Here is a 9,998-nt window from a genome sequence, read left to right as displayed (position 1 = left end):
TTGTGGATGAACTGATTCACAAATGTCCAGACATGGAGAATGACTCTTTGCAGCTGTGATTCATAGGTTTGCTTTATTGTGTGGCATGTTGCATAACACTGCTTATAACAGGAGACTCTGGTGCTTTCCATTGCACTCCATTCCTTCTTGTCTTCCGATTCAGCAGCATGTTCACCAAGACTTTTGAGACGTCCATCTCTGGGAGGATGGGAATGACCTGAACCTTACAAATGGACACTTTCGAGCGCTTTGCTTTTCCTCCCTTCAAACTGGAGGAACTGCTCCTCAGCCAACCCTTCCCATTCCACAGCCCTTAAAGCTACAAACCTGCAGCCAGGCTGTGAAGTCCAAACCAGCTTGTGAAAATCAGCCATACATACCACCGCTGGTCCAATCGCAAGGCAGATACAGATGGGAAAAGCCACAAAGGGCAAAACTCTCTGATCAAAATCTAGACCTCGCCTCTGACAATGGGAAATGGAGACCGAAATGTGAAGCATTGGTAGAGACTGAGGCTTGAGGGAATGGTCCAAGATAGGAGTTTATCAGAGAGGTTGGTGGTCCTGAAGACCCCTCCTCTCTGGTTAAAATGACCAGGTGAGAGAATAGTCCTCTGGAGGGATGCAGGCTGGAGCAGCAATTAGTTTCACCTGGCATAAGACACCTTCCTTGATCCCTGCTCTGTTCCAGGTATACATTTTAATTTCTATCTGCAACCAACATTAAAAACAAACAAACCAGAAATGCAAATACAAAAAGACCACAACCCCAAAATCTCTGGCTGCTGACAGCCGAGGATAAACAGGGTGGGATCATCTCTCCATAGACCAGCGGCGGCCAGCCTTTTTGGCAATGGTGTGATGAGTTTAAAACAAGAGACAGTGCCTGGCTGAGATGACTGGCAGAATCCAGGACCAAGGGGAAGAGTCGGTGGAAGAAGATTGGAAAAAATTTAAAGTATATCTTCAAAAATATTGTAAAATTAAGGAATGTTAGGAAGATGTTGGAAAAAGAAAGTTAGATGGTTTTGGTAGAAATGATATAATGGATTAAGTAAAATGAGTTGATGAAATTGACGAAAGAGAGGACGTTAAAATTTAATATAATAAATTAAATTACTTAAATGAAAAGTAGGTTGGAAGGATGTGCTGAAATAATGATTTGAACTAGAATACAAAATTGGGATGTGTGAGGAGGTCAAGGAAAGAAGTAAAGGGAAAAAGTCATATAAAGGTTTAATATTTTTTTTTTTTAGAGAATGTATTTTTATTCTCTTGTTTATCTGTTGTTGTTCTATTTTTGTTCTTTTCTTCTTTGTATTTGGTATTGCTCTTGGTTTTTTTTTTTTTTGTAACTTTTAAAATCTGGAATAAATATTATATCTAAAAAAAATAAAAATAAAACAAGAGACAGTGCCTTTCCAGTTTGCAGGTCAGCAAATGTGCAGCCTGCTGCCTCCACCCCATAAGGTTGCTTTCTTTGTAGCCTGCTGAGCCAGGGAGCAAACAGTACCAAAATGCAAGAGGTGGGCAGGGACTGGGGTGACCACCAAGATATTGGCCCCCAAAAGGAAGGAAGCCACCAAAAAGCAGGGCAGAAGAGGACACAGATCTGAATAAAATGGCACGTGCTATTTATTATTATTAATATCATTAGCAGCAGTAGTATTTAATCTAATTTATGAATTTCTTCTCATGTAGCACCTCAAAGTGAATTGCAGCATAATGACATATATAAAACAGTTACATACAGAGAAACCCAACCAATTTTAAAAGCAACAACTAGAAATACATTTTTAAAAATGGTTTAAAATGACCACAATACATAAAATTAGTTCAGATCCAAGACAGATGCCAACTGGGGTAAAGATTTCAGAAGGCTTGTTGAAAGAGGAATGTCTTTAGCAGGTGCTGGAGAGCCAATAGGGAATACAATTCCTATGCATGTCAAGACTTCTAACCAAATTCAGCTGAATGCATGAAGATTCTCACCCATCAGACGTTTCCACTCAATGCATGAATGTCAGTAGATGTAGACACAACACACACACACACACACACACAATGCCGTGGACGAAAAAGATAAAACAATAACATGATCAAAAGCAAGAATTAATAACAATTTAAAACTTCCAAAAAGTTAAAATAACAGAAGTCTAAAAACAGATTTAAACTCGCATCAATTCCCTTGAACATCCAGGTAGACTAGTCTAAACGGAAAATGTTTTTAGCAGGTGCCGAAAAGAGTACAGTGAAGGCAGCTGCCTGACATCAACAGGCAGGGAGTTCCAAAGGTTAGGCACTGCCACACTAAATTACCGAGTTCTTACAAATGTGGAACAGGTGTTATGTGGCCCTTCTAACAATGCCAGTTTTGCAGGTTGAGTGGGAATATGTGCGGCAAGGCAATCTTGCAGGTAAACTGGTCCTACGTTGTGAAGGTAGATAGCAAAACCTAATTGCCACCGTGGCATTTATTCTTTGCAGACCCTATCTGCCTGTGGAATGCCTTGCCAGAGTGGTGCATGCTCTGGTCATCTCCCGCTTGGACTACTGCAATGTGCTCTACATGGGGCTACCTTTGAAGGTGACCGAGAAACTACAACTAATCCAGAATGCGGCAGCTAGACTGGTGACTGGAAGTGGCCACTGAGACCACATAACACCGGCCTTGAAAGACCTACATTGGCTCCCAGTACGTTTCCGAGCACATTTCAAAGTGTTGGCCCTAACCTTTAAAGCCCTAAACGGCCTTGGCTCAGTATACCTGAAGGAGCATCTCCACCCCATCGTTCTACCCGGACACTGAGGTCCAGCACCGAGGGCCTTCTGGCGGTTCCCTCACTGTGAGAAGCCAAGTTACACAGAACCAGGCAGAGGGCCTTCTCAGTGGTGGCACCCGCCCTGTGGAACGCCCTCTCACCAGATGTCAAAGAGAAAAACAACTACCAGACTTTTAGAAGACATCTGAAGGCAGCCCTGTTTAGGGAAGCTTTTAATGTTTGATGCATTACTGTATTTTAATATTTTGTTGGAAGCCGCCCAGAGTGGCTGGGGAAGCCCAGCCAGATGAGCGGGGTATAAATAATAAATTATTATTATTATTATTATTATTATTATTATTATTATTATGACAAACCCATAAAGCTAAGACTTGAGCGGTACGTATCTCTTGCTCACAACCCAGTCGGAAAATGCTCATGGAAAGAAACGCACTGCTCCCTGCTGCCGAAATATGACTTTTATTTCATTCCTCTGTGCTGTGACACATTTTCATGTTTAGGTGTGAGTTTATTGAATGGAGGGGGGAGTCTTATAATTCCTCATTTGGCTGGGCAAAAAGTGGCTGCTGTCCAGTGGCACATTCTGCCCACCCCCAGCTCCCGACGGCGCTGCCCGCCCCTTCTGCATACCTCTGAGTGTTTGGTGCGCTGTCTACGCGAGACATTTTATCACCCCTTTCCCCGCAAGCCTTCGCTCCATCTGGCAGGGCAAATGGCTGGAAATGAAAGGGCCTGTTCACGCTTAGCGCGGCTCGGATTTATATCTCTAAATAAGCCGGTTGTGTGTGGAAGCTAATTCGTAAACACTTCCCCCGATGATAAATGGCAGGCTGAGCCAGCCCTTAATTGGCGCCTCTCTCTCTCTCTCTCTCTCTCTCTCTCTCTCTCTCTCTCTCTCTGGGAAATGTCTCCATCAAGCTTCTCCTGGAGTGATGAAAAATACGCTGCACAGGGCAAAGGAGGAGCGAGGGCTCAGAAAGGGATGGTCCAGGAAGGCGGCTTTGTATCGCAGAAGCCACAAGATCCTTCAGCAAGAGGGAGCAAGACCAGGTCTCCAGGATCAAGACCTCAAAGACTTTCGCAGACACTGCAAGTGTCCCTCTTTCCCAGGGACACTCAAGGTTTCTGATTTGATCCTGGAATGTCCCGCTTTTCCTTAGGATGTCCATATTTAAGAAATGTTGGAGGGTATAGTTGTTGTTGTTGTTTAGTCGTTTAGTCATGTGCGACTCTTCGTGACCCCATTTCTTATCTTCCCTATTACATTTCAAACTCATAACCAATAGCTCTATATTTTTCTGCTTTGCAACACTTCGTATATTTCTCCTTACAAAACTAGCGTAATTTGTTGATTATAGTTGCTCTTCAAATAATTCATATACTTCTTCCAATCTTCTGTAAATCTCTGGTCCCGCAAGTTTCGAATCCTTCCTGTCATTTTGTCCAATTCTGCATAGTCCATTAATTTCGTCTGCCATTCTTCTTTGGTCAGAATTTCTTCTTGTTTCCATTTCTTGGAGTATCCCTGTTTAAAAGCCCAAATTCAAATCCTGAAGGGTTTTAAGGGAAGATGAACACCTTAACTTACAGAAAACCCAGCTCTCAGAAGGAGACTGGCCCATGTGGCTATTGCGGTTCCTTCTATCTTTATCATTGTGACATTCTATGAAAGTTTGTTACGAAGCTAACGGTTATTTTCCAGAGCCTTTAAATAGGCTCACTAGTCTGTCTTAATTTATTTTTAAAAAAAGAAGAAGGAGAAGAAGAGGAGGAGGAAGAGGAAATGGGAAAGGGTTGGGCGGATATAGGATAATATGAAGACTATAGGGAAGGGGTTTTTAGTGAGTGACCAGTCGTATATGAGTCAGTGTTGAGCTTGTGCATGCTGTGTAACAAATACAGAAATACCACTTTGTCGGAATGAGCCATACGTTTCTGCTGTCCTCAGCAATTGTTGGGGCCAGGAACCAGGAGATGGGGCCCATTAATGACAGACCCCCAAATTTCGGATTCTCTGCAAACCTGTGTCAAGGCTTTGCAGGTTTTTCTGCAGCATTTTGCAGCCAAAACCCTGCGTTTTGCTGTGCCCCACAAGCAGAGAAACTGATACATCAAACACGGGGGTCGTACTTAACATTAGAAGATGGATATTCTGGGGTTTCCTTGTGGGGTTTTGAAAGGGGCAGATGTGCACCTAGTGGCTGTGAATTCAACTGCCCCAGAGAGGGGTTCACATGTCTTGCCGCATGTCCCAAAAGCACAGCTGCCACTAAAGATGGACATATCCGTCCATTTCATTTTGTGGTTTTTTCCATCTTATGACCAATTTGCTGCCTTCCTGGATCAGTTTGTGGATTTATTTATTTTTAAGTCCTCGCAAAAATTTGCTCAGTATCTTAATGCGCCTTTCTCCCGATATTTCGGCAAGCCATTTGGCCCCCAACAGTCAAGGTAGCACATAACCATCATGACGAATGGCCACTGATAGCTTTTATCCTCCAGGAATTTGTCCCACCCTCTTTTAAAGCTATCTAAATTGGTGGCCGTCACAGCCTCTTGTGTCAGTGAGTTCCATAGTTTAACCATGTGCTCTGCAAATAAATACTTTCTGATGGCTGCTCTGGATCTTCCAACATTCAGCTTCTTTGGAAGTCCACGAGTTCCAGCATTAGGACAGAGGGAGAAAAAAATTAAATCTACCCACTTTCTTCACTCTACCACCCTCTTCCCATTACTCCCTCCCTCCCCCCAAAGTACAAAGCTCAAATGTTGCAACCTTTTTTCATAGGGAAGACTGTTCCTTCCTTCTCTCTACCTTCTTTTAGGGGCGATTCCCAGCCAAAGGAATTCTACGGCTCTGGATATCTATGCACACCAGTCTAGACAGCTGTTCCCAGGACTGTCCTCTATGGAACAGTTGCAGCAAGAGGGGACCTCTCCACCAGTTTATGAACCTTCCCCCGATGGGCTGCACATACATACACAGCTGGAGACTGTGCCTGAGCGAAAGCTGCCTCTGCTCATCCCTTTTCAGCCCTCTCCTGGTTCTGGGAGACAGTGGTGCAGGAGATGGTGGGGAAGCATCCAGTCCTTCACTTGCCTTGCCTGCCTCTTCCTCCAGATCTGAAGCTCCCCCTGCCTCTTACTCTTGCCTCCTGGCTGGAACAGTTCCCCACAAATTACTGCCCCTCTCTCCCGCTTCTGACTCCAGCCCCGCTCTTCAGCATCCTGTTAGGCCCTGATCCCTTCCTTTTTATGCTTCCACTCCCAGCATGCATTGCAGAATGTGGCCAATAAGAACACAGGCTTCCTCCTTGATGTTCCCCAAATCTTGGAAACTCACCCCAAAAGCTGACCCTGCTGCCATGTCTCGTGGGGAGCCTCCCTTTCCAAAACTGCTGTGGCTTTGCCGTGTCCACCAACACTCCAAACCAGGTAAGGAGCAATGAATATTGGATGGTATTTTAAGAAAGCCACTTGGTAAGGGTACGTTTCACCATATGTGGTGGACATGTACACTGGTAAAAGCTTTCTGGGAAATGATATATAATGAATTAAATAAAATGTTTAAAAATACATTTGTTAAAAAAGCAGAAGCTTTTCTGTTAGGTATAATAGGTGAAGAGATACTCAAAAGACCACTGTAAACAGTTAAAATCATTGGCAGGGATGCAATGCCACTTGTAATGTGGAACTAACTATGGTAACTCTGGATATTTAATAACAACAACAACAACAACAACAACAACAACAACAACAACAACAATAATAATAATAATAATAATAATAATAATAATAATAATAATAATATATTATTTATACCCCGCCCATCTGGCTGGGTTTCCCAAGCCACTCTGGTTGGCTTCCAATCAAATATTATAAACAATACACCATCAGACGTTAAAAACTTCCCTAAACAGGGCCGCCTTCAGTTGTCCTTTAAAAGTGAAATAGTTGTTGATTTCCTTGACATCTGCTGGGAGGGCGTTCCACAGGGCAGGTGCCACTACTGAGAAGGCCCTCTGCCTGGTTCCCTGTAACCTCACTTCTTGCAGCGAGGGAACCGCCAGAAGGCCCTCGGAGCTGGACCTCAGTGTCCAGGCAGAATGATGGGGGTGGAGACAGATGGATAATGGTAAAAGATGAAGAAAACTTTATTTTAAATATGGAAACCATGGAGGGAGGGAAGGAGGTCCAAGGGTTCAAAGGAACCTTTTATTTTAATGTTTGAAATGGTTAAAGTTAAAATGTATTAAATTGTTGTTGTTTAGTCATTTAGTCGTGTCCGACTCTTCGTGACCCCATGGACCAGAGCACGCCAGGCACTCCTGTCTTCCACTGCCTCCTGCAGTTTGGTCAAACTCATGCTGGTAGCTTCGAGAACACTGTCCAACCATCTCGTCCTCTGTCGTCTCCTTCTCCTTGTGCCCTCCATCTTTCCCAGCATCAGGGTCTTTTCCAGAGAGTCTTCTCTTCTCATGAGGTGGCCAAAGTATTGGAGCCTCAACTTCAGGATCTGTCCTTCCAGTGAGCACTCAGGGCTGAATTCCTTCAGAATGGAGAGGTTTGATCTTCTTGCAGTCCATGGGACTCTCAAGAGTCTCCTCCAGCACCAGAATTCAAAAGCATCCATTCTTCGGCGATCAGCCTTCCTTATGGTCCAGCTCTCACTTCCATACATCACTACTGGGAAAATATATGTATAAAATTATGTAAAACCAATAAAATAAATTGTGTGTGCGCGCGCACGCACACACACACACACTTGGAGATGTCTTCCTCCTTTTGCATGAGTTGCTTCTTGTCTGAGGCGGAGTTTTTCATCTCGGCTTCCCTGAGAGCCACTCAAGGTGGATAGTCTTTATCGGACGTGACAGGCAGATACAAAGCTTGGATGAAAGGCACTCCACCTCATCCTGTCAACATGCTACCTTTGCTTGACAACGGAGTGTATGGGATGTGGAGAGACGCGAATGAAGCAAAGGAGGGGGACTTTTCTTCACTTCCAAGAATGAAGGAAGACCAAAACAACAAATATCTGGGTCATATACAGCTGTCAGTTTATTTCTGAGCATGACGTCTGTGCAGCTGAGAGGATGCCGATGAACCACGGTTCATGGTTCTTACAGCAGCGAGCTCTCTTTATGCTTTCCGTGGTTCAAGTGGGCATTTAGTCGTAATTGAATGTAATACTACTACTACTACTACTACTACTACTACTACTACTAATTTATTTATATCACACCCTTCCCAGCCGAAGCCAGGCTCATAGCGGCTAACAACAGTAAAAATAACACAATTTACATAAAATCACAATCAATTAATTGAAATACATTCTAAAATCAATACATTCTAAAATCAATTCATTCTAAAATCAATTCATTCTAAAATCAATTCAGGATCAGATTAATGGCAGCCACTGGGCTAGAGTTCTATGAGGATTACAGAAGGAGGGGGTGAGGCTTTGCCCTGGCCAAAGCCTGGTGGAACAGCTCCATCTTGCAGGCCCTGTGGAAAGATGTCAAGTCCCACAGGGCCCTAGTCTCTTGTGACAGAGCGTTCCACCAGATCGGGGCCACAGCCGAAAAAGCCCTGGCTCTGGTTGAGGCCAGCCTAACCTCCCTGTGGCCTGGGACCTCCAAGATGTTTTTGTTTGAAGACCGTAAGGTCCTCCTTGGGATATACCAGAAGAGGTGGTCCCGTAGGTACGAGGGTCTTAGGCCGTATAGGGCTTTAAAGGTATTTACAAAGCAGAGACATCACCTTGCCAACAAAGGTCCGTATAGTTAAAGCTATGGTTTTCCCAGTAGTGATGTATGGAAGTGAGAGCTGGACCATAAAGAAGGCTGATCGCCGAAGAATTGATGCTTCAGGATCTGCCCTTCCAGTGAGCACTCAGGGCTGATTTCCTTCAGAATGGAGAGGTTTGATCTTCTTGCAGTCCATGGGACTCTCAAGAGTTACCTCCAGCACCAGAATTCAAAAGCATCAATTCTTCGGCGATCAGCCTTCTTTATGGTCCAGCTCTCACTTCCATACATCACTACTGGGTACAAATGTTAAATCAAATCAAATCAGAACTGCGTGGGTGTCATGTTAAATTTGTTTTAATTTAATTTGTTTCGATTAGCGATCTTTTTTAAAAAAAATGAAAAGATTTCCCAAAACTGTGTGGACGTTGTCTGCAACCCCAAGCACAAACTTTCCTTGCACTGCAAAGGGTTAACCTCTCAGAGTGAGTGACTGGCAGGGCAGCTACTGCTACCCCCATGCCCTCCCTCCCCACACAGTTTGGTTTGCCCATCCATTGTTTGGAGGAACTGTTGCTAGATTGACTGCCTCCCGTTTGAAGTCTGGCAATGTTTGTTTATTAGCGCCAGTGGCCTGGGTTAACTCTCCGGGAAAAGCTTTGAATAAACCCCATCCTCTGCCCTTCCCTCCTCCTTTTCATGGGCCGGTGAGCTGATAAAACCTCAGTGCTGGCTTTCAAAGGCCAGGGAAAATTTCAGCAGGAAACTCCTTCGCTCTACCTGCCTGCCTCCATGGCAAATGAAGCCTGTAAACTGTGAGAAAAGGCTGGAGAAAGAGGTGGGGGGGCACTCTTGACAAGAGCAGGGTGTAGCTCCAAAGATTCCCTCTAATAATAATTTGTTTTTTATACCGCGCCCAGCTGGCTGGGTTTCCCTAGCCACCCTGGGCGGCTCCCAACAAAATTAAAAACACAATAAAACATCAAACATTAAAAACTTCCCTAAACAGGGCTGCCTTCAGATGTCTTCTAAAAGTCAGATAGTTGTTGATTTCCTTGACATCTGATGGGAGGGCGTTCCACAGGGCGGGCGCCACCACCAAGAAGGCCCTCTGCCTGGTTCCCTGCAACCTCACTTCTCGCAGGGAGGGAACCGCCAGAAAGTCCTCAGAGCTGGACCTCAGTGTCTGAGCAGAATGACGGGGGTGAACAATGCACTCCATTCCACTTTCCCAAGTGCTGAGTGCGGCTCAGGACTGCAATTCCTCAAGAACCGACTCTCTCCATAGGAACCTACCTGGACCCCAAAATCATCTTCTGAGGCCCTTCTTCCTGTGCCTTCTCCACGAGAGGTCCAGAGGGTGGCAACATGAGAACGGGCCTCAGTGGTTTAGACCGCTCAGTGGTTTAGACCACAGCACCACCCGCGTCCCGATAGCTTGTTTAGCTTATACGTAAATCCGGCAC

Source organism: Podarcis gaigeae (genome assembly GCF_964106915.1).
Source record: "Podarcis gaigeae genome assembly, chromosome: 7".
NCBI classification, from domain to species: Eukaryota; Metazoa; Chordata; class Lepidosauria; order Squamata; family Lacertidae; genus Podarcis; species Podarcis gaigeae.
The sequence above is the reverse complement of the archived record's forward strand: the minus strand, read 5'-3'. Positions refer to the sequence as shown.